The sequence below is a fragment of the Oryza glaberrima genome, chromosome 9 (assembly GCF_000147395.1).
Source record: "Oryza glaberrima chromosome 9, OglaRS2, whole genome shotgun sequence".
Taxonomy (NCBI): Eukaryota; Viridiplantae; Streptophyta; class Magnoliopsida; order Poales; family Poaceae; genus Oryza; species Oryza glaberrima.
In genome coordinates, this window is record NC_068334.1 from 2,448,974 (window position 1) to 2,474,269 (window position 25,296).

Below are 25,296 nucleotides of genomic sequence, written 5' to 3' on the forward strand. Positions count from 1 at the left end.
ATCCGTGCGCTTGCGGATGAACTCTGTAACCATAATATACCAGAAGTATTTCTGCGCCATTGCTGGGAATTATATTGCTAGTAATGTCGTTAAGAAATAGCAACAAGCATTTCTGGCGCCGTTGCCGGGGAAGATTAATGATAGAGATTACTTGAACTAATACTTTATATTTACCTCTATATAGTCATTTTCCTTTGCAGGCTAACCTTGGTTGTTTTCACTTTTTGTTGTGAAAACAGGGTAGTGCATGACTGGTTTCAACCTGCCAGAAAACTTCAAAGAAAATCCAGAAGCTTTCTTCCGGGGCGTCAGGCCGCGAGTTGTTGCTCCGCAGAAAACTCTACCGACAGAGAAACCAGCCGTACCAGCCTCACCAACTTTCAACACAATGGCCAGCAAGACTCTTCGCGAGTTCGCTGCTCCCTCTGCTGCCAATGTGGCCGTCGGGCCGCAAGTCAACATAGGAGATGTGGATTTCGACTTGAAGTCCAGCCTCATCACGATGGCGCAGGCTAGCCCGTTTTGTGGCAAGCCTAATGAGGATGCCAATGCTCATCTGCAACAATTCCTAGAGATATGTTGCACGTACACCATCAAGGGCGTTAGTCCTGACGCCGTCAGGCTGCGGCTGTTTTCGTTCTCCCTCCTCGAGAGAGCGAAGCAGTGGTTCTATGCCAACCGTGCTGCTATCAACACCTGGGATAAATGCTCTACGGCATTCCTCTCGAAGTTCTTCTCGATGGGCAAAACCAACGCCCTTCGTGGACGAATTTCCAGTTTCCAACAGACAAGGGACGAGTCCATTCCAGAAGCATGGGAACGACTGGGGGAGTACGTGGCCGCCTATCCTCATCATGGGATGGACGACTGGCTGATCCTGCAGAACTTTTACAATGGGCTCACCCCAATGTCCCGCGATCACCTGGACGCGGTAGCTGGAGGAGCCTTCTTCTCTAAAACGGTTCAAGGAGCCGTTGAATTCATAGAGAAGATGGTCTCCAATATGGGTTGGAGCGAGAAACGACTCCAGACCCGTCAGTGAGGCATGCACACTGTCAAGGAGACGGAGTTACTTGCTGCCAAGCTGGACCTCCTCATGAAACGCTTGTCGACCACGGGAAATGGCCACAAGGCACCGTCAAGGCCTTGGACTCACACGTCACGTGTGAAGTCTGCGGCGGCACAGGTCATTCAGGGAACGACTGCCCGGAAACCCGTGAGGAGGCGATGTACATGGGCAACAACAACGGGTATCGTCCACAAGGAGGTCTGTGGTGGAACCAACCACGCCCATATTATCAAGGAGGTAATAATAACGGTAACTTCTCTAACCAACCCTCCTTGAAGGATCTTGTTTTTGCACAAGCTAAAACCACTGATGTGCTAAGCAAAAAGCTTGCTGCCAATGATAAGATCTTAGAGAACATAAATGTCAAGCTAGATGGCTTTGCTTCTGCATTTCAGAACCAGCTGAGCTTTAATAAGATGATAGAAACCCAATTAGATCAGTCGGCATCTTTAGTCCCTGCAAATGAAACTGGGAGGATTCCGGGGCAACCCGACTCCTCCATTGAAAATGTTAAGGCGATCACGACGAGGGGAGGTAAGTCCACTCGTGATCCGCCATATCTTAACCTTGTAGGAACTAATGGGATATCAAAAGAAACGCCATCTACTGATTCGGCTGACAAGAAGATTCAGCCAGAGAAGACAATGCCACAGGATTACTGCGACACGCTGCTGCTACCATTTCCTGAACGGAGTAGGAAACCGTCAGTGGACGACCAGTTCGCTCATTTTGTTGAAGTAATCCAAAAGATCCACATCAACGTGCCGTTGTTGGATGCTATGCAAGTACCAACATACGCCCATTTCTCAAGGACATACTCAACAACAAGAGACCGCTCCCAACAACGGAGGTGGTCAAGCTGACGGAACACTGCAGCAACCTGATACTCCACAAGCTCCCGGAGAAAAAGAAAGATCCGGGGTGTCCCAGATCACCTGCTCGATCGGGGCACAACAATTCGACCAGGCCTTGTGCGACCTTGAAGCCAGCGTCAGCGTCATGCCAAAAGACGTCTTTGACAAACTCAACTTCACGGTGTTGACACCAACACCGATGCGCCTTCAACTGACTGATTTATCAGTTCGTTACCCGGCGGAGATAGCGGAGGATGTGCCAGTCAAGATACGGGATTTCTTCATCCCGGTTGATTTTGTGGTGCTAGACATGGACACGGGGAAGGAGACGCCGCTCATCCTGGGTTGTCCGTTCCTTAGCACCGCAGGAACCAACATTGACGTGGGAACGGGGAGTATCCGTTTCCATATCAACGGGAAGGAGGAAAAGTTTGAGTTTCAACCAAAGACGGAACAATGCTCCATGGTCAGAATCAAGTACGGGCCGAACCCGCAGAATATCCAAGTGGTCAAAGTGGAGCCACCCAAGACAGATAGCCTGGTATGATTTATGCAGAACTTCCTGGAAAGGGAAACAACAATGCCCAGGAACCGTTATTGGAGAACGCCGGTTAAATCACCTGTACCAGCCAAAAAGTCAGAGCAGCCGGCTCAGAAGAAGCCGTCTTCCGCACCGAAATCAAAGAAGGTGTGGAAGGAAAAGCCAAAGACGCCCGCTCCATCACCTCCGGAGACGGGTGGAAAATCCATGAACTAAAACGAAAGGAGGTACGGTCTTGCACGTCGGACTTTAAATGACGCGACCTTCGCCAACAGGTAAATTGGTATGTATCCGCATATTTGCTTTCAACAATTTGAATTTTTGCATCATCACATATTTGAATTTCAAAATTGCATTTAGGATTTTTTGAATTGGGAGGAAATTTTTCAAATGAATTTTTCAGAGCAAACCAAAATAAAATTTTCAACGAAAATCACTATGCCACGACCACACTGACTGTTGGAACCCAACGGCCGAAAGTGGGGCCGGTTGGGCCCACTAGGGGTTCGGCCGAACACCCTGGTTCGGCCGAACCGGGCAGGCAACGGTTGGCTGCCTCATTTTTTGAGGCAAGGGCTAGTGGGCCCCACAGGTCAGTTTTGACCGTTGTGGGTACCCTATAAAAGCCAGCCGGCCGAGAGAGGGAATTCCACCCCATTTCAACACATTTCATTCCCTATCCAAAGTTTACTCTCAAGTTCATTCAAGCTTTGATAGTTTTCCTCAAGTTCAAATCTTTAGTTGCATACATAGAAGTTGCTTTGGTGAAACTAACCGGCGGGTGAAACTCTTGTCATTTCTAACCCCCGCCAAGTTAGCCTGTTCTTGCTCCATTGTGCAGTATGAGGAGGCGACTGTCTCGTCTGTTCAAGGGGTCAGGCTCTCCATCAAGTCGTCATGACGAGTCTAGCACTCGCTCATCAACTGATGTCTCGATGGAAGACACCGACGCTCCGCGACAACTCCTAAGCGACGCTGACCTCGACCTTGTCAGTGATCGGGAGAGACAAGCCTACTACATGCTAAGCAACTGGGAGTATGCTCACATACGAGAATACTCATCGAAGTTGCTGAAAAAGATAGGTATGGATGTTGAATTTCGTTCTATTTGGAAAGCTGTTGGTTGGCAGAGATTTGCTGTGGTAGATGAGCCTAATTCTCGTTTGCTTACTTTGCAATTTCTGTGCACTTTGAAAGAAATAGAAGATGGTATTTCTTTTCGCTTCTTCCGTAAGGAATTCACGCTCACAAGGAAAGGCTTGAGTACACTTCTTGGTTTTCACGATTCCTGTAAAATCGATCTCCAGAAAGGAATTTCTGGGTTTGAGAAAAATAGGTTTTGGGAAGATATTTCTGGTGCTCCAATTTGCAAGAAACCTAGAACGAATGATATCCATAATCCTACACTTAGGCTCATGCACAAATGGATTGTTATGACTTTGTTTCCTAGAAGTGATCTGAGACCCATTAGGGGAGATGAATTAATTATCATGTTTGCCATGGTTAGAAAAATCAAAATTTGTCCTGTGAAATGTATGATAAGGCAATGGTTAGACAGTATAAAGTTCTCTGCTCCTGTTGAGTGCACTTCTCTGATTACTCGGATAGCAAAAGGGCTAGGGGTCGTTAGCGACCAAATTGCTTTTATCTCAGCCGCTCGTCCGCGTATTGATGAGGCCTATCTAGTGCAATGGCATATTTTGAAACATGGAGCAGATGGATCTTTGATATACTTTTTCCCCGGTTGTACAAATGAAATCCCGATGCCAAATGCGGGGTATCATTTGTACAACTGCCATGAACTAACCATTCCCCTGCAGACCATAGAAGAATCTCGTGCAGGTGGAACATACAGGGAGACGTGCAACATGACAAGGAATGAACAAGGAAGTTCATCATCCTCTACACCCGTACAGATGTATGAGGTAGGTTGGGCACCAACTGGGATGCACCTGGATGGACCCAAGCTCCACGCCATAGCATCAGAGTCTCAACCTGGGCAAGCGCCAGTGAGGATCGGTGGCATGCGCCTCATGATATCCACTGGGGGGACAACCAACCCTCCAGATCAAGTGGTGTGCCTCGATCTCCAAGCGAATGGCGCTCGAGTTCCTCTCGTTGGGACTTGGGTGAAATCTCTAGGAGAATGGACACCCTTGATGTGTAGATGGGGGAGATCCAGTATGACCTCACGGAACATATAGCTCAAACGCAAGAATGGCAACAATCTGCTGATGCTCAGTTCACCAACATCAACAACATGATGCAGCAACAGCACGACGACCTTCAAGCGTACTTTCGCTTTCAGGGGTTCAATCCACCCTGAGTGAAAGCCAAGCTTGGGGGGAGACCTCGCTCCCCCCACTGAGGTAACTTGTATCACATTGAATATTTCCCTTTCCAATTTCATATTTGCTTTCCAATTGCATTCTATAAAACATGAAAACAACATAAAAATTTGCAAAACAGAAAATACCAAAAAGATAGGATAGGTTTGAGTCATGCTAGGTAAGACAAGCAAGTTCTCTTTGTTGAAATGATGAATAGTTGCTCTGTTTTATATCTCTTATATATGGGTTCTTGGTAAGTACTCTCTCGAAGATTGAATAAAAGTAGCAAACAATTATCCAGGAACCTGAGGTAAATGGGCTGCACATGCTGATCTAATTCTAGGTTATTGTGAGATATGAGATAGTAAAAATGAGTAGCTATGATCCTGATACTAGTTTGACTTAAATTCCGGATGTTTTGTTTTGCAAAATGATAAATTGAAAGTTCCTCATTTGATATAAATTCCTACCAGAGCCAAAAATGTGCTATCATGATTAAACCATATGCATTTTGATTACTTGCTATTCCATTGAACTTTATCAAACTCTTGTGACTTGTGTAGATACTTCTCATGCTCTATGATCAAGATTATACACCCACATATATGCACATGCTAAACTCCTACACTGGGAGCTAAGCAATATTCCACTCCATATCCATATTTCCACCAAAATAAATTCTCCATGCTTTCATGTGCTTTCTTCTCTTAAGAAGAAAAAAAATCCTTTTGAAAAGAAAGAAAAAAAAAGAGGAGGGAAAGGCATGGTTATGAAAAAAAAATAAGGTTATGCTCCATCAAGCATGAGTATGATTGAAAAAAAAAATGTAATCATGCCCTCTCCTAGTCAATAAAAGAAGGATTTTTGGGAGAAGAAAGTAAGCACAAAGGAGAAGCATTTTTCTTTTATATTTCCTTATACACCATTTCCACTATATACCACACACATTATGCACGATCTTGATCTTGAGTATGTTTAGTTATCTGCTTTAGTCTAAGTTTTTGACTTAGTAACAGATGTGAATGCAAGTATGCCATGTTTGATCCCTACCGAGCTCCACATATAAACCTTAGAGTAAGAATAAAAATGCATTATTTGGTGAGGAATTCAAAATGATACACTTAGAGAGACTAAGTGAATCAATTGAGGAACTTGGTTTCCTTTTCCAAAATCATTTGAAAACTTCCGGAACAAGAGTTGAGTAAAGATCGGGTGATTGGTGCTGTAATTGCTGTTCTGTCTTTCAACTGCCCAAGGCAAGGAGAAGCAGTGTCTCGTGGGAATCAGGGGTAAGGATAAGCCACAGTGCAAAAGATTATTTAATCTGAGAGAGAGTACATATACCTTGCACCTGTATCCTTGAGATATGCAGCATAGTAACAACTCCTGATCAACAGCCAAGGCTTTGTTTCCTTTGGTCCTTCACTCGGGACGAGCAAAGGTTCAAGCTTGGGGGGTTTTGTTGACGGTCGTTATCGATCAGCTTCGACCGTCAATATTACTAAAATAGGAGAGAACTAGTGATGCTTGCAATGCATAAATATGTTAGAATAATAATATTTCACTAGTATTAGGTCTACTAACCTTTTGCAGAGAATGACAATAAAGTGAAGGAAAATCGACATCAACTCAGACGATAGATCAATCGGATGATGTCGAGAACCAGACTTGTGTATGAATGGGCCAAGAACGCAGACTTGACACGATGAATCAGGCCAAAATTCACATGTCTACGAAGTGAAGCAGCAGAGGGGGCCACCAGCCAAAATGTGGGCAGGTTGGGCCAGCCCCAAGTTCGGCCGAACCTAGTTGTTCGTCCGAACCTCCCGTGAAGCCGATGGATGCAAGGTTTTGAGGGAACGGAGGAGATTCACTCCCTATGGTGGTTGGAGGGTATTATCGATCTTTCCAACTGCCATAACCGTCATTACCTGCCTATTTAAGGAGTTTACTCTCTTCACTTCAACACACACCTCAAGCAAGAGCTCTCTCATTCCTCTTAAGTTTAGTTTAGTAGTATCTAGCTGGTGGAATAGAATTAGAATAGGAATCAAGAGTCCGGAAGTCTTTGGAATAGTTCGGATATGGCTCTAGTAGCTTTCCTTTCCTCTTTTGTAAGCTTTGTACTTTTATTAGAATACTCTTCTATATACATTTCTAGTATTGAAATACTTTCCGAATATATGAGTACCTACTTTATATTACGTTCATGTTATACTGAGTATACTGCTAGCTTATCTGAGATACACTATACCCGCACCAAACCATCTCCAAGATAAGCTAGCCGTATATTCAGTATAACAAGAACATAATGTAAAGTTGGTACTCATATACTCGGAAAGTATTTCAATACCAGAAATGTATTTAAAAGAGTATTCTAATAAAAGTACAAAGCTTACAAAAGAGGAAAGGAAAGCTACTAGAGCCATACCCGAACTCTTCCGAAGACTTCCGGACTCCTGATTCCTATTCTAATTCTATTCCACCAGCTAGATACTACTAAACTAAACTTGAGAGGAATGAGAGAGCTCTTGCTTGAGGTGTGTTGAAGTGAAGAGAGTGAAGCCCTTTTATAGCTAAACTATGATGGTTGTGACGGTTGGAATGGTTGGTAATACCCTCCAACCGGCATTGGGGCTTCATCTCCATCGTCCAGCCAAAACCTGGATCCAACGGAGGCAAGGGAGGTTCGGCCGAACCTGGGGCTGGCCCAATCCAGCCCAATTTCGGCTGGCGGCCGGCCTCCTCTGCTGCTTCACTTCGTAGACTTGTGAATTTTGGCCTGATTCATCTTGTCAATTCTGAGTTCTTGGCCCATTCATACACAAGTCTGGTTCTCGACATCGTCCGATTGATTTATCATCTGAGTTGATGTCGATTCTCCTCCACTTTATTGTCATTCTCTGCAAAAGGTTATTAGACCTAATACTAGTGGAATATTATTATTCTAACATATTTATGCATTGCAAGCATCACTAGTTCTCACCTATTTTAGTAATATTGACGGTAGAAACTAGTCGATAACGACCGTCAACACTAACCCTGTCCGACTCGAACCCTGCCGATCTTAGTCGTAGCCAATTCGGACTTTAGCCGATCCTCACTCTATTTCAGGGACAATCTCTATCTCGAACTCCGTCTCGATTCCTCCTTCACGTCCGATCCTTGGATTACCAAATTTGGTCGTTAACAGAACCCCAACGGCAAGGCACCTCCTCCCCTCCCCTCCCTCCCTTCACCCACAACGCAACAAGACCCCCTTCTTCTTCTCCAGCAAGGCAGCAACCTGGATCGACCAAAGACCAATGGAGCTCTCGGAATCCTCCTCCAACGCAAATCTTCTTGGACAATCTTCCAAAGTCAGAAAGTCAAACCCGCCACACACCTAGTAGACTTGCGTGGGGGAGGGAGAAGGCAGCGGCGTTCCCGGAGTCCACCGCGCGGAGCGAGCACCTCGCAGCGACGGCGACGGCGACGTCGGATGATCTCCTAGCGCCAGCAGAGGAGACGAGCAGCGTCGGCGGTTGGATTGGGAGTCCGCCGCATGGAGTCCTCCCTACGCCAACAATGGTTCGACGGAGGCGGAACATCGCGCGGAGCGGGCACCTCCCGGCGACGGCGACGTCGGATGACCTCCCAGCGCTAGCAGAGGAGACGAGCGGCGTCGGCGGTTGGATCGGGAACCCTAACCCTAAACGCACCTCAAATCGCGGAGACGAACGACGAGCGCCGTCTATGTGCTGGCTCTGACCTGTGCCTCGTCACCCACCTCGCCCGCCGCCATCGCGCCTCCGCCGCCCCCTCCTTCCCCTAACCCTAACCACACCTCAAATCGCGGCGCCGTGCGGAGTCCTTCTCGCCAGCGGCGGTTCAACGAAGACGGTAGCGGCGGGGGACTGGATGTCGTGGGGGATTGGATTTGTTTTTTTTTTTTTGCGTTTTTGTTTTGTGGCGACGTGGTCAGCCGATGGTGCACGCCTGCGCGGTTTGTTTGGGCCAGATGACAGGTGGGTCCCACGGGATAGTGGATATGAAGGATTGCAGAATTATGGATGAACTCGTATTTTTTTATATTAGTATAGATGACTGCAATTAATTGTAACCACGAGCCATTTTTTTAATTTTTTTCAGGCACAATGTATACAGCAGCGAATTTTCAGTCATTTCAAACTGTCGTAGTTATCGTCTCCCCACTTTTTTCGGATAGTTTTTTTTTCTCGCCGGCGACAGTGAGCGCCCTTCTTCTCTCGTCGCCCGTGCAGCGGAGGTCGCCCGCGCCGCCGCAAGTTCCTTCCAGGCGGGGAGGTAACATGCTACACAACACCGCCCCCAAAACATTTTCCCCTGTTGGACGGCGACTTGGGCGCTCCATCGACTACTGGATGGCACCATGCGGTTGAGGCTGCGACACCCCCCATCCCCACACCCCCCCCCCCCCCCCCCCCCCCCCGCCCTGTGGCACCGTCGGCTGCCCCTTTGTCGCCGACATCCATCCCATCGCCGGATCTAGGAGAGCTTCGCCCGAATCCTCTTCTGATTCTTGCGTGTCGGTGGTGGGTGGAGAGCAGCGGTACCAACGACATTTGAAGCACAGAGGGTGGCAGGATTCGGAGAGGAGGCTGCGGATCTGGGGGTTCAATGGGTCGTTCTCCCTCCTCCCTAAAGCGGTGGCGAAGGATGTCAGTAAATTGTTGTTGGCGTTGTGCGCGGCAGGTCAGCGCCGCCAAGGAATACAGGAGGTCCGTGTAGCGGCTGTAGTCAATTGAAATCTATTTCAGGTACAGCTCGTTAGTTCCTATCAACTGGCTGTGTTTAGATCCAAAGTTTGGATCCAAACTTCAGTCCTTTTCTATCACATCATCATATCAACCTGTCATACACATAACTTTTCAATCACATCATCTCTAATTTCAACCAAAATCTAGCCTAAGTAGTAGCGTTATATGGTATCAGTAGTTTTTTTATCAGCCTGTATTGGATTGCACCGTCGTTTTGATTTTGGATGAGCTATGTGCCTGTGTTGGCTGTGGGGATGCGGTTTTGTAGTAACCACTGATTAATGCCTGCCGACGGAAGGGCATGCATTTCAATTGGCAGCCAACGGGATGAAGTTAATATATGTCAGGTACCTAACAGAACTAATCTATTTGATGTTTTGTCAGGTACCTAACAGAACTAATCTATTCATGTCTTTTGTATCCGTGTATTGAGTGGACACATCCAACCTAAACACATTAGAAGTTGTTTGGTGGATGGCTTCGCTTGGTGCTATAAGTGTATACGTGATGAATCATGCATGCAGGGCTGTTCTTAGCTTCTGAAAACAATAGAAGAACTAGGATGATCTGTAGATGTGCACATGTGGCCTAGAGTCAGCTTAGGTGTCGCATTCTCTGACAAACGATTGCTTTGGTAAACCAAGACTGGTGTTTTTTATTAGTACTAATTTGGTTTATTTGATTAGTTGTATATACAATCAATTGTTTCCTGTAAATAATTTTGACTGAACGTTACAATGGAAGTTATTCTATGTCCTCCATGGCATTCAGATGGTAACTGAAAATATATGATCGCTGGTAGGAGTATGTGCTTTCAACTCTGTAGCTTGCAGCAGTTCTCATGGTAAAAACGAGCCAAAAATTCTCTAATAAGCTTAATCCACACGATCAACAATTCATAAGCCTCTTGATCAACGTTTTGCCACTTATCCCTGATATGTACCACCAAATGCCCATTTAGATTTCCCATGAGCTTGCACTTGCATTAACTTCTGGCTTTTCAGCCTGCAAGCATCACCATGTCCTGTGCAATGCTCAGTTGCTCATAGCCTCATACTATGAGTCAATCCACTAAGGCATGCCTACTCATAGTGCATATATATGGCAAATTTTGGTCTTGCAGGAGCACAATGTAACCCGGTGGACTCGAAGATGATGAAATGCATCATGCGGTGACCTGGGAAACATTGTCGCTAGCGCCGGAGGTATAACTTTCAACAATCACTAATAATGCACCTCTGTTGGTTGTTAGTGCACTAATCTTTTGAGGCATTACTGATTTTATGGTCTGCATGTTAATAGCGGCCATGCTTGATCCTGGGCTGCCCATCCTGATTCCTAATGCTACCGCCACACAGTCCTGTTCTACGCTGGTTGGTGGCGAGCCAGCCGCCTCCACTACAACATTCGTCCATCAAAGATGGATCCCGCGGTGAAGAGGAGGATCTGCTGATCTGAATTTCTTTGATGATTTTTGTTGGAGTGTTTATATCCTTTGTAACTTTTTTACTTTTGAGTTTAAGCATATCATTTGTTTATTGTATAGTGTGTCTGAATGTAACAGAACCCGTGTGTAAAAGAAAATATTGTTAATAGAGGCTACAATGTTAACTGGTAGCTTGGTTTTCTGATGAATACAAGTTAATTGGTAATGTAGTGTGGAGGTGAATAATATCTGACCGGCAGTGATTTATTTACTCACGGGCTGACATACTGTTGTAGGGTCAAAACAAGTAATTTTTTAACTCACGGTGTTAGGCTCCAAAGTAATTTATTTACTAGCGGTCTAACAGGGACGAAATAACAAGGAATGATTTTTTTACTGAAGGAACGGAAAGAAGAATCGAACGAGAGCGAGAGAAAAGCGGGAGTGGGAGCGTGCGCCAAAATAAAAAAATTACTCGTGGCTGTAGGCTTCAAAGTAATTTTTTTACTCGCGGTCTAACAGGAAAGAACGGAATAATAGGCGAAAAACTTTAACTGGAGGACCGAGATGAGGGGTGGAACGAGAGGGATGCGGTGGAAATTTTTTTCCGGGATCGGGAAAAAACGGAAAACCCGGAGGCAGTGATGAGAGTCGCGCTACTCATATATACATACATGTATACATATATATATATATATATACATATATATGTATATATTAGCATGGTTCTCTCTTTAACCATTTTCCTTTGGGATTAAATAAATTCGATACCTTGGAACACTTCTGGATGAAATGCTACAATTATATATCCCCGCGCTTGCGGATTACTTAAGTAACCATAAATATACTAGGACTATTTGTATGCTATTGTTGGGAATGAATATTTCTATTAATGTCGTTAAGAAATACCAACAAGCATTTCTGGCGCTGTTGCTAGGAAGATTAGTAAAAAGAGATTACTATCAGCTAATAATTATACATAGATAATTACCTCTGCATAATCATTATCCTCTGCAGGGTAACCTTGATTGTTTTCACTTGTGTCGTAAAAACAGGGTAGTGTATGACTGATTTCAATCTGCCAGAAAACTTCAACGAAAATCTAGAAGATTTCTTCCGGGGCGTCAAACCACGCGTTGTCCATCCGCAGAAGAAGCTTTCGGCTCAGAAACCAGCCATCCAAGCGCCATCCGAGCTTTCGGCTGAAAAGACCCTTCGCGAATTCGCTGCTCCATCCTGATGTGACAATGGTTACTACGGATACAACCATTGCTCACATCATGGATGAACAAGAAGATATCAAGATCAAGTCCTTCAAGTGCTGGAATCCGATTTGGGCACATGCTACACTGCTGACTTCAAACAGTAGCCGAATCTGCATACGACCTCCGTTTTCGTCCTATGAGTACTTGATGGAAAATCTTCTTTCCAACGGATCCTGCCTCATCTTAGAATTCCATCTTGTTTGGCCGCAATCACAGAAGCAAGGTGATGCTTCACTAGTAAAGGCCTATGGGCTTGTAACTACGTTTGGGACCGCAGCCCAAGTGGGGCTTATGTGGGGTGCGCCCCAATCTGGTGGAGCACGACCCTTGGACCCTCTTGGTCGTCCTCCCACCTCTATAAATAGTTAGGTACCCCTTCATGGTTTCTCGGGTTTTGTTAGATTAAAGTTTAGCCATTGCTACTCGCTTGCAGCGCGCGTGTCGGCTAGACCGTCCGTCTACTTGTTCTTCGGAACCCCAATTTATCAATTGTATTCAATTCCTATTTGCAATATCAGATTGCTTTTATCTTGTTCTTGCTTGTTTCTTCGATTTGCTCGCAGGAATAAGCTTGATCTACACCAGCAAGATCAACAACCCACGGAGAGGTGTATCGATCACAAATGCGCAACACAACGTCTTGTACGGTTGTAGTCGGATCGTCAACATGTCTCCCAAATCGTAGTTATCTCAACTCACTGAAATATCGGGCCAACAACTGCCTTGAGTGTCAAGAGTAACTCAGGGTTTATCAGGTGGTATCAGAGCTTTCGTTGCTCGGTGAGTTTTTATCTACCCATACCCATAACAAACAAAAAATCCAGATAAAAAAAATTGTATCATTTACCTCGCCATATTGTGCCATTCCATTGTTCTTTTCAGCTTTTGCTTTGTTGAATTTTGTGTTGCATCGTCAGGTCATGTTGCTAGTCATAGCGTCCTTCGTTTAGAGTTTCAAGTTCTGGTCATGTTTTGTACCACAGTCATTATCGCCTCCGTGTCTCTGTTGTCGTCGGGACCTACGAAAATGGAATCGGCTTGCTGCTGCGGTTCCATTTTTCTAGTTTTCAGAAGTTTTTGTCGGTCAGTCTTGGAGTTGCTGAGTTGCATCTAGAGTCGGACGTATGCATTCGGCCGTGCTTGTTGCTGTTGCGCGTGTGGTAGATGGAAGGGAGAGATTAAATTAAATTGGTATTTGTTAGGTTTGGAAAGAAAATAGTAGATTGGATCGGTTTCCCTTTATCTCTCACCAAATCCGGACTCCGTGGTGCCGTATCCATCCATTGCCGCCCACCACCACCGCACGCCGAGTCCGACTCCCTCCCTCCCTCACAGGTTAATCTACACCGTGCCACCCCATACACCTTGGTGAATTTTTGTTTGGTGTCGGTTTCACGATCCGTTTGGAAAAACGGAACCAGTATAAATTCAGCATTCCATTGTTGTATAACTTTAATTTTTGATTTGGACATTTACATTTGAGTCCCTGTAATTTTTTATATTTACAATTGAGTCCCTGTAATCTTGCATTGAGTGTTGAGAGGAACTCAGGGTTCAATAGGTGGTATCAGAGCTTTCGTTGCTCGTTGAGTTTGCATCTACCCATAACCAGAAAATTGCCATCCAAAAAAATATTATATCCTGTACCTAGCCATATTTGTGCCATTGCATTGTTCTTTTCAGTTTTTACTTTGTTGAGTTTGTGTTGCATCGTCAAGTCGTGTTCCTGGTCTTAGTGTCTAGTTCGTTTAGAGTTTCGAGTTATGGTCACGTTTTGTACCACAGTCGTCGCTGCCCCCGTGTCTCAGTTGTCGTCGGTACCTACGAAAATGGAATCGGCTCGCTGCCACGGTTCTATTTTCGTAGTTTTCAGAAGTTTCTGTCAGTTAGTTTTTGAGTTCTTGAGTTGCATAGCTTCTGTTCGGTGGCTGTGCCGTGATGGTGCACCTGTGGTGTTGCATGTGAGGAAGAAGGAAGGACGATATTAGATTAGATCAGTTTTTGGTAGTAGATTGGATTGGTTTCTATCTGAACCGGATTCGGTTTCCTTGCATGCGACTTTTCCTTTTATTCGGTCGTGGTGCCCTTCACATTAACAGGCCGAGTGAGTCCGACTCCTCCCTTTCCTCTCGGTTTGCATCTATGCCGTGGCTTCCCATATAGATACATTGGTGATTTTCTTTTTTCGAGTGTCGCATTGGAAATCTGTTTGCAAAAACGAAACCTACGTGACGAGAGCATTCATTTTTTATAATTCTAATTTTTGAGTTAGCATTTTTGCATCTGAGTCCCTGTAATTTTTATATTTATATTTAAGTCCCTGTAATCTTGCTTTGAGGTCTTTGAGGTTGTTTTTGTTAAAAAAATGGAAAAAAAAGGTAAAAAAGAGGCAGAATGGAGCATAAAAAAAGAGAAGAAAAGCCGCACCAATAAAAGAAAAAAAACAGAAAAGAAAGAAAAGAAAAAAAGAAGAAAGAAAGAAAGAAGGAAAAGAGAAAATCAGTTGTATGTTTGAGATTGCTTTGAAATATCAGAGTGTGCTTGGGTTGTTTTTTATGCTATCTTGTGGTATCGTTTGTGTCTAGGCTCGCGTCTCTAGTACGTTCTTGCCTAGGACCAGCACGGTACTTAACTTTGAACGATTATTCAACTTTGCATTATCTTATTTGAGCATTTGCTATTCTTTTGCTACATATTTGAGCCTACCCAGAGCTCCACAGATTTGATTGCAACCGTACAGCAAGTGTTTGCCAAGGCATCGATACATCCAACTTCCATTGGGGGTGCTTGGTTGAGTCGGTGTATGTCACCATTCCGCTTGCATTGATAAGCTTGGTTAAAAGCTTGAGTATGTGTGATAATTTAGCTACCACTACCTAGTCGTTGATAAGAGAGTGCATATTTTTGTGTATGTTTCTTGTTTTCGACTAACAATGGCAGGATTAAGCAAGGGAATACGCGATCATCGTGCTTAACATCGATATCTTCGTCGCGACATGAGGAGTGATCAACATGAGGTAAGTGACGTTGTTCTAGGTAAGATCAAATCTGCACTACCTTATTTTGAAGGAAATTATGATCCTCATGCTTACATTAATTGGGAGCTAGTGGTTGATAGCGAATTTAAAATGCATGGCTTGTCTGAGAAACAAAAGGTTATGTGTGCCTCTAGTGTTTTAATTAATGAAGCTTCTAATGATTGGAAATATATTTGTAGGCATAATAAAATACCTCAATCTTGGAAAGACCTGAAACGATATTTGAGAGATGTTTATGTTCCCATGTATTATGCTGACATTTTGTTCAACAAACTGCAATGTTTAAAACAAGATACTAGAACTGATAGTTCATATTATCATGATATGCATGCTTGTTTATTACGTTGTGGTTTAGATGAATGCGAAGAAGCTACATAATTGAGGTTTTTATGTGGGCTTAAAAAAAAAATTCAGGACATGCTTGATTGTCAAAGATATACATCTCTTTCCCATTTGTTACAACTTGCTTGCAATGTTGAAAGTAAAATAGAGGACATGAAGAAGCAACATGCTATGTTTTTGTCTTTGTTGGCGGTATGTCCTGAGACCCTTCAACCAGACCTGCCGAAACCATGGAACCAGCGAGGATTCAAGCTCGAGACGTTAAGATCATCTGGGCGAAATCCCATGGTGCAAAGATGGCGAAGGCTGAAGAGTCGCGCTGGTATCCGGCGAGACCAGATGCATCTTGGGCGAAGGGTGTATGCCAAAGGATAGAGACTTCGCCATAACAAGCCCAACCTTGAGGAGGCCCAAGGGGCCATCCCAGCCGCTCAGGCCTGTTCGCCAATTGGCCCATTAGAGGCCCATGTATCCAAATTACACTGTATACCCAAGCAAACGTCCCTTTCATAAGGGCAACCATGTAAATTCCCCTGTAAAGCCTAAACCCTAATGGGGGAACCTGTAATAGGATTATAAATAGCCCCCTAGGGACATGTAAATGGGGGATCCCGAAGAAAAATCTTAAAGTAATACATTTACTGTTTCCAACACTGTTGAGTAATCACATCCTTCGACGTACGCAGTGTCACTTCGACAACAGTCTTCTTTTACTGACCATTTGCAGGAAGTGCATAATCATGAAATGGAGGAGAGAGACATGAATGAGCCGTCAGTCCCATTGTCCACACTCAAGTTCGAGGCACCTCCATCATCTGAAGAGGGCATCAAAAATTAAATGGTGCTGAAATTAATCAAGGTGAGTGTGTTCTTAACGAACTAAATTTGTCCACTTATCATGCTAAAGTAGAGCAAAATCATTACTGAAATCAATTGCCGAAATTCCTTTGTCACAAGTTGATTTATTTGCTGTTCCTGGTGATAAAGAAGAGTTGTGTGATAATGCTTCACTTATATCCATGCCACAACTAATGAATAAACATGCTATTTCTAATGTCAGTTCTTTATGTGATGATTTTAAGCATGTTATTCACATTACTAATGAAGTAGAGGAATATGAATTGGCATCTTCTTTAAATACTTTAGGCTATGTTTAGTGTGATGATTTATGTGAGCTCGATAGTTTGAAGGAGAAATTATTTGCTATATATTATTTGCCATGTCCAACTAATGCTATTTTTCATATCTTTGGCGAATATAATGATAGAGAAATATATTTGGTGCATAGAGTTTATATATGTTCGAATTTAGAACCTCCTGTACATGTGGATAAAACTTGCAAGCTAGAGAGACAAGTTATTTCTAATCATATTACTTCGAGTTTCTCTTGTTTTGATTGGAACAAGTTGTTTTAAATTGACCACGCGATGAGCACCATATGGAAAAACCGAGGACGGTTTTCCGTGAAGAAGGGGAGGATGATGTGACCATGGCTACTATAGATACAACCATTGCTCATATCATGTATGAACAAGAAGATATCAAGATCAAGTCCTTCAAATGCTGGAATCTGATTTGGCCACATGGTACACTACTGACTTCAAACGGTTGCCGAATTTGCATATGACCTCCGTTTTCGGCCCGTGAGTACTTGATAGAAAGTCCTCTTTCCAACGGATCCAGCCTCATCTGGGAATTCCATCTCGTTTGGCCGCAATCACAGAAGCAAGGTGTTGCGTCACCAGTAATGGGCCTATGGGCTTGTAACTACGTCTGGGACCCCGGCCCAAGTGGGGCCCATGTGGGGTGCGCCCCAATCTGGTGGAGCACGACCCTTGGACCCTCTTGGTCGTCCTCCCACCTCTATAAATAGTTAGGTATCCCTTTAGAGTTTCTTGGGTTTTGTTAGATTAAAGTTTAGCCATTGCTACTTGCTTGCAGCGTGCGTGTCGGCTTGACCGTCCGTCTGCTTGTTCTTCAGAACCCCAATTTATCAATTGTATTAAATTCCTATTTGCAATATCAGATTGCTTTTATCTTGCTCTTGCTTGTTTCTTCGATTTGCTTGCATGAATAAGGTTGATCTGCACCGGCAACATCAACAACCCACAGAGAGGTGTATCGATCGCAAAGGCGCAACACAACATCTTGTACAGTTTTAGTCGGATCGTCAACGTGTCTCTCAAATCGTAGTTATCTCAACTCACCGAAAGATCGGGCCAACAACTGCGGTGAGTGTCAAGAGGAACTCAGGGTTCATCACATTCGCTAGCAATGTGCCCGTTGGGCCATCAGTTAACATCGGAGACACCGACTTTGACCTCAAGAGCATCCTGATCAGTATGGCGCAGTCAAGCCCATTCTGTGGCAAGCCAAATGAGAATGCAAGTGCTCACTTGCAACAATTCCTGGAGATCTACAGCACCTACACCATGAAGGGAGTAAGCCTAGATGCCATTAGGCTGCGTCTGTTTCCTTTCTCACTTCTAGGGAAGGCGAAGCAATGGTTCTGCGTGAATTGTGTTGCAGTAAATATTTAGGATAAGCGCTCCACTGCGTTCCTCTCCAAGTTCTTCCCGATGGGAAAGACAAATGCCCTTCACGGGAGAATATCAAGCTTCCAGCAGACAAGGGATGAGACGATCCCAGAAGCCTGGGAACATCTGCAAGAATACGTGGCTGCCTGTCCTCACCATGGAATGGACGACTGGCTCATTCTGCAGAGTTTCTATAATGGACTTACTCCCTCATCCCGGGATCACCTGAACGCTGCTACTGGGGGTGCCTTCTTCTCAAAACCAGTTAGAGGGGCCATTGATCTTATTTAGAAGATGGTATCAAATATGGATGTTGGTAATTCTTAACGTCATTACTAGAAATATAATTCTCAACAATGGCGCAGAAATACTCCTGGTATATTGTGGTAACATATTTCATCCGCAAGCGCACTGATATACCATTGTAGCATTTCACTTGAGAATATTCCAAGGGTATCGTATTTGTTTAATCCCGTGGGAAGATTATAATAGAGAGATTCGTAGTAATAATTTATATGTTACTTGCAATAACCAAAGTCTAAGCATGGGTTAATATTCAAAGGGTAGAGTGACACACAAGCATAAGACTACTCACTATCATATTAAATTATTTGAGCTAAGTGGAAAGAAAATAGAAAAGAATCTATTTCTATACTTCTAGTATACATATTATACATACATCCTAGCAATAAGATTAACTAGCTAATATCCTCTTTCTCATGCCCTCCTGGTACTTCGAGAAGCCGCCCCTAACTGCCGAGTTTCTTACGATAGCTCGTCCTGACTATACAACCGGAGCTAAGTACGGAGGAATACCCTCCCCAGGAAATTAACTAAGGATTATATACGTGCGCGGACGAATACCCGTACTGAGCTGTCACCATCAGCAGCCCACCTCTCTTCCACAGCATATAAACCCAAATAATGATACCCAGTAATTAGGGATGAAAACGGTTGGAAATGGTCGGAAACGGTACATTATTTTATTATTTTTTTCGAAAATGAACGGAAACGGTCGGGAAATTTCCATATTTATGAATTCATCTATTTATTGTCAACTTCAATGCCACACTGACAGAAATTAAAAAAACTTAAATTTGAAAACGGTAACATCGGTAAAAATATTATTATTATATTAGTTTTGCGGAAACGGTATCTGTACGGTCGGGAAATTTCCATACCGTTTTCACCCCTACCAGTAATCTAGACACCACGCCTAAATTACTAGATACTACTCTAATATCCTCATCATGACTTAGAGTAATTGCATAAGCAAACATTATACCTGTACCATTGCATCTCCTAGATAAGCTAGCAGTTTAATCAACATAACTCATATATAAAGTAAAATTGGTATTCATATACTCGGAAAGTATTATAATACCAGAGTTAGATACAGAAGAATATTCTAAATAAAGTACAAGTCTTACAAAAGAACAAAGGAGAGCTACTAGAGCCATACCCGAACTCTTCCGAAGACTTCTGGACTCAGACTTCTATTCTATTCCTACTCCACTAGCTTGAGAATACTAAACTAAGCTTGAGAGAGTATGAAAGAGCTTGCTTGAGGTGTGTGGAGAAAGTGAGAAGAGGAGCTCCTTAAATAGGCTGCCAATGACGGTTGTGGCAATTGGAATGGTCAGAATTGCCCAATTTTTATTCAACTTTTATTCCGGAAGTTTTCAAATGAGTCACATTTATTACTGAGTCAAAAACTTAGAGTAAAATATATGACTAAACATACTCAAGATCAAGATCGTGCAAAGTGTGTGTGTGATATATGGTGGAAATGAAATGTGAAAAATAAAGAAAATGCTTCTCCTTTGTGCTTACTTCCTTCTCCCAAAATCCTTCTTTTTCAAATAAGGAAAGAGCATGGCTACATTATTTTCTCTCGTTTTTTTCATCATCACGCTCATGCTTGAGAGAGCATAACTTTATTATTTTCATAACCAAGCCTTTCCCTCCCTCTTTTCTCTTTTTTTTTGAAAGGTTTTTCTTTTTAGGAGAAGAAAGCACATAAAAGCATGGAGAATTTATTTTTGGTGGTAGTATGGAAATGAAATGGATAGATGCTAGCTCCCAGTGTAGGAGTTTAGCATGTGCATATATGTTGGTGTATGATCTTGATCATAGAGCATGAGAAGTATCTACACAAGTCACAAGAATTTGATAAAGTTCAATGGAATTGCAAGTAACCAAAATATATATGGCTTAATCAATATGGAATATTTTTGGCTCTAGTAGGAATTTATATCAAATGAGGAACTTCATAAGTTATCATTTTGAAAAATAAAACATCCGGAATTCGAGTCAAACTTAGAACAGGATCAAAGCAACTCTTATTTACTATCTCATATCTCGCAACAACTTAGACTTAGATCAGCAAATGTAGCTCATTTACCTCAGGTTCCAAGATAATTGTTGGCTACTCATATTCAATTTTTGAGAGAGTACTTACCCATGAACCCATATATGAGAGATATAAAACATAGCAACTATTCATCAGTTCAACAAAGAGAACTAAGTTGTCTTACCTAGCATAATAAAATCTAACCTATCTTTTTGGTATTTTCTATTTTGCAAATTTTTATGTTGTTTTCAGGTTTATAAATGCAATTTGGAAAGGGAAATATGCAATGTGATACAAGTTACCTTAGTGGGGGGAGAGACATCTCCCCCCCAAGCTTGGCTTTTGCTTAGGGTCCTTGATAAGGATTGAACCCCTGGAAGCGGAAGTACGCTTGATGGTCATCGTGCTGTTGCTGCATCATGTTGTTGATGTTGGTGAACTGAGCATCAGCATTCTGTTGCCATTCTTGTGTTTGTGCTATGTGTTCCTCAAGGTTGTGTTGGATCTCTTCCATCTGCATATCAAGGGTATCCATTCTCCTAGTGATTTCACCCAAGTCCCAACGAGAGGAACTTGAGCGCCATTCACTGGGAGATGGAGGCATACCACTTGATTTGGGGGACTGGTTGTTCCAGACTCCCCACTGTATGTCATGAGGCGCCTGCCACCGGCTCTCGCTGGCACTTTCCTAGCTCGAGACTCCAATGCTATGGCGTGGAGCTTGGGTCTATCCGGGTGCATCCCCAGTTGGCTCCCAAACAGCCTCATACATCTGTACGGGCGTTGAGGATGTTGAACCTTCATGTTCATTCCTTGCCATGTTGTGTGTCTCCCTGTATGTTCCACCTGCACGAGATTCTTCTATGGTATGCAGGGGAATAGTTAGTTCATGGCAGTTGTACAAATGATATCCCGCGTTAGGCAACGTGATTTCATTTGTACAACCAGGGAAGAAGTATATCAAAGATCTATCTACTCCAGATTTAAGAATATGCCCTTGCACTAGATAACTCTCATCAACACAGGGACGAGCGGTTGGAATATAAGCAATTTGGTCATTGGTAATAACCCCTAATCCCTTTGCTATACGAGTAATCAAGGAAGTGCACTCAACAAGAGCAGTAAATCTTATACTCTTTAACCATTACCTTATCATACATTTCAGAGGAGCAACGTTAATCTTCCTAACCATGGCAAACATGATAAACATGATAATCAATTCATCCTCTCTAATAGGTCTAAGATCACCTCTAGGAAACAAAGTCATAGAAATCCATTTGTGCATAAGCCTAAGTGTAGGATTAGGGATATCATTAGTCCTAGGTTTCTTGCAAACTGGAGCACCAGAAATGTCTTCTCGAAATCTTTTTTTCTCAAACTCGGAAATTCCTTTCCGAAGATCGATTTTACAGCAATCGTAAAAACCAAGAAGTGTACTTAATCCTTTCCATGAAAGTGTATATTCATCATGGAAAAAGCGAAAGGAAATTACATCTTCTATTTCTTTCAAAGTGCTTAGAAATTGCAAAGTAAGCAAACGAGAACCAGGCTCATCTACCACAACAAATAACTGCCATCCAACAGCTTTCCAAATAGCACGAAAGTCAGTATCCATACCTATCTTTTTCAGCAGCGCCGGAGCGTATACTCGCGTGTGAGCATACTCCCGGTCTTTCAGCATGTAGTAGGCTTGTCTTTCCCGATCACCGACAAGGTCGAGGTCAGCGTCGCTCAAGAGACGTTGCGAAACGTCAGCATCCTCCATTGAGACATCGATGGATGAACGATTGCTAGCCTCGTCATGACGACTTGATGGAGAGCCGGGTAACTTCTTGAACAGACGGAATAGTTGTCTCTTCATTCTGCACAAAGGAACAAGAACGGACTAACTCGGCGGGGGTTAGAATAACAAGAGTTTCACCCGCTGTCACGCCCCGATTTTCGTTCGGGATTAAAAATCATTAAATAATGCATTTTGTAGAAATTAAATAAAATTTAAAGCAAATTAATCAAGTGAAATAATGGGAGAATTAAAGTTTTCCCCTAAAAATCATTGGCCGAGAATATTTTGTAATATTATAATGATACAAAGTTCATTTAATCAATTTAAATAAAAAGAAAAATAAATAAATTCTCTCTTTCTCTCCCTCCCCTCCCTTTTGGGCTCAGCCCAGTTTTCCCTCCCTCGGGCCGGCCTCCCTCCTTCCCTCATCCCTCCTCCCTTTTCGGCCCGCTCGGCCTCTCTCCGTTGAAAAGTCTACATCGCCCCCTCCTGGTCTCCCCTCTCACTCAGGCCGACAGATGGGTCATCCCCAACCTCAGGCCTACAATTGTCGTTGCCGCCATGGCCGCCCGAGCCGCCCCACGTCGCCGCTTCCCCCACCCACCTCCTCCACCCCACGCGCTCTTACCTGGCTGTGGGATCTCGCCGCCCATGTGCCCGCTGTCCTCACCCACTCCGTCCCATGAAAACCATCGCCGCTTCCCCGCGACGATTCCACCCACGTTGTGCCGGTTACTGCCCCTCTCGGCCCCGATCCCGCCGCTCCGAGCCCATATAAACGATCCCCGGAGCATCCTCTCTCTTTTCCCCATTTTTCCCGAACCTATCACACTCTCCCTCGCTCTCGCCACACCGCGTCGCGCGCCGCCGCTCGTCGGCGTGCTCCAGCTGCCGCCTCCCGCCGCGTTGGCCGTCGCCGCACCGTGCCGAGCCGCACCTCGGCATCCGGTCTGCCTCCCCGTATCCCTAGCGGAACCACCTCCGCATCGTGTACCCGAGCCATCACCACCGTTCGCTGCCTCCGGCCGCCCTCCACCGCCGCTTCAACCACCGCCACTGCTCACTGCTTGCGCCATTGGCTTCGCTGTCGCAAGAGCAAGGCCGACCGCCACTTTGTTTGCCCAGTCCACCGCCGGAGCACCACTTTTGTCATCGACCCAAGGCCGCCGCCTCATTTGCCGCCTCCGGTCGCCGATTCCCGCAGTTCCTAACCTCCTCGCGGTGCGCCGTCGCTTCCCTCGGCCACGCAAGGAAGAGAAGACCCTCGGCCACCACCTCCTCGCCGCCAGGAGCCGCCGTAATGTCACCCCGCTGAGTCCCGCTGCAAACGCCGTGCTCGGCCAGTGTTCCTCGCCGTGCCGCGACGCCTCTCCCTCCTCTAACCCCTCATCTTTGCTCCCCTCGGCCGCACCTCCGCCGCGGTCAGGAGTCGCTGGAGCGCCATCTCCGACCCCAACCCGAGAAGCGCCGCCACCAATCCTCGTCGTCGGTCGCCTCCCCGTCTTCGCCTCACCGTCCCCGTCCTCTCGGTGAGCCCCCTCTCCCTTCCCCGCCGCCTCCCGTGTGCGCCGCCACCGCCCGCTGCCGGCGACCATCGGGCGCCGCCGCCCTGCTCGCTCGTGGCCGCCCGGCCCCTTTGCCGTGCCATGCCTGCCCGTGGTCGCCCAATCGGCCGCCCTAGCCGATCTGGGCCATCCACGTGGCCTCCCTATGCCACCCCGTGTGGGTGCCCTCGTGGCGCCACGTCGGCGCCACCTCCGCTCGGCCGTTCGTCGTGGCCGCCACTTGTCTGCCACGTGGTGCACCGCGGGCCGGTGCGCGCGTGGACTTGGTCCACGGTGCACCCGCCACTCGTGAGTCACCGATGGGTGGGGCCCGCTTGTCGGCACCAACCCTTCCCCCTCGGCTGCCGCCAACAATTATTTAATAATTGTGCAAAAAAATCGATATTAATTATAGAAATTCATTTAAATGGCTCAAAACTTTTAAACTTCATATCTAATTCATACGAACTCCATATTGAGCCATTCAACTTGCAAAATTTATATAAAATTGAGCTCTACATGTTTGTTTACTTTTCATGTTCTGTTTGCTTGGTTTTTATTAGAGTTTTTCCTCGTTTTGCGTGCCAGCGAGTAGATTCTGCCGTTTCGGAAGATCGTGGTCGTGTGGAAAAGAGTTCAGAAGGTTGTTGTGAAGAAGCAAGGCAAGTCACACATTCCCCTTGAGCATTTTGAGCCTAATTTACAAATTTTTTATCATTTGCAAATAAACATGGATTGTTTTGCTAATTACATGGGATCAGGGTTTACCTATATGCTCGCTTGTTCCATGTTTACTTGATATCTGTCCTTTGTCAACCTCGGGAAATAAATCGACTAGCTCATGTTACTTATGTGACCTAGTAGAAATTTTATGCTTAGCCATGCTTAATTACCACTAGCTCAGTTGATGGGATAATTACAGTATTAGACTTTCTAGTATCATGACAAGCTGCGTGCTCGAGACAACCGGCCATGTTTCATTGGTCAAGATTATCCAACTAAAATGCAACTTATTGGTGGGCTATGGGTGCATGGTTTTGCTAGTCGCACCTATGGCAATTAAGGGCGATTAAGGACATGTGAGTCCAAGGCCTTGACGGTGCCTTGTAGCCTTTTCTCGTGCTCGTCCAAGCATTTCATGAGGAGGTCCAGCTTGGCAGCAAGCATCTCCGTCTCCTTGACGGTGTGCATGCCTTGCTAACGGGTCTGGAGTCGTTCCTCGCTCCAGCCCATATTGGAGACCATTTTCTCTATAAGATCGATGGCTACTCGAACCGTTTTTGAGAAAAAAGCTCCTCTAGCTGCCGCTCCAGGTGGTCGCGAGACGTAGGAGTGAGTCCATCACGAAGGACATTGGTTTTGCTCAGTGGTATGAATTTTGATAGGAATGCCGTAGGAATGCCCAGGTGTTGATCGTGGCACGGTTGGCATAAAAC

General features: G+C 44.8%; 1 long non-coding RNA gene and 1 other non-coding gene across 2 annotated transcripts; one reads left to right on the plus strand and one right to left on the minus strand.

Annotated features, from left to right (window-relative positions):
- Positions 1 to 754: 754 nt before the first annotated feature.
- On the minus strand, positions 755 to 861 carry LOC127785509 (small nucleolar RNA R71). The gene has a single exon (XR_008019760.1). It is a non-coding gene; the product is annotated as a small nucleolar RNA R71 (small nucleolar RNA).
- Positions 862 to 9,246: 8,385 nt separating this feature from the next.
- Positions 9,247 to 11,142, plus strand: LOC127784149 (uncharacterized). Its single transcript, XR_008019447.1, has 3 exons — positions 9,247 to 9,572; positions 10,696 to 10,777; positions 10,875 to 11,142. It is a non-coding gene; the product is annotated as an uncharacterized LOC127784149 (long non-coding RNA).
- The last annotated feature ends 14,154 nt before the right edge of the window (positions 11,143 to 25,296 follow it).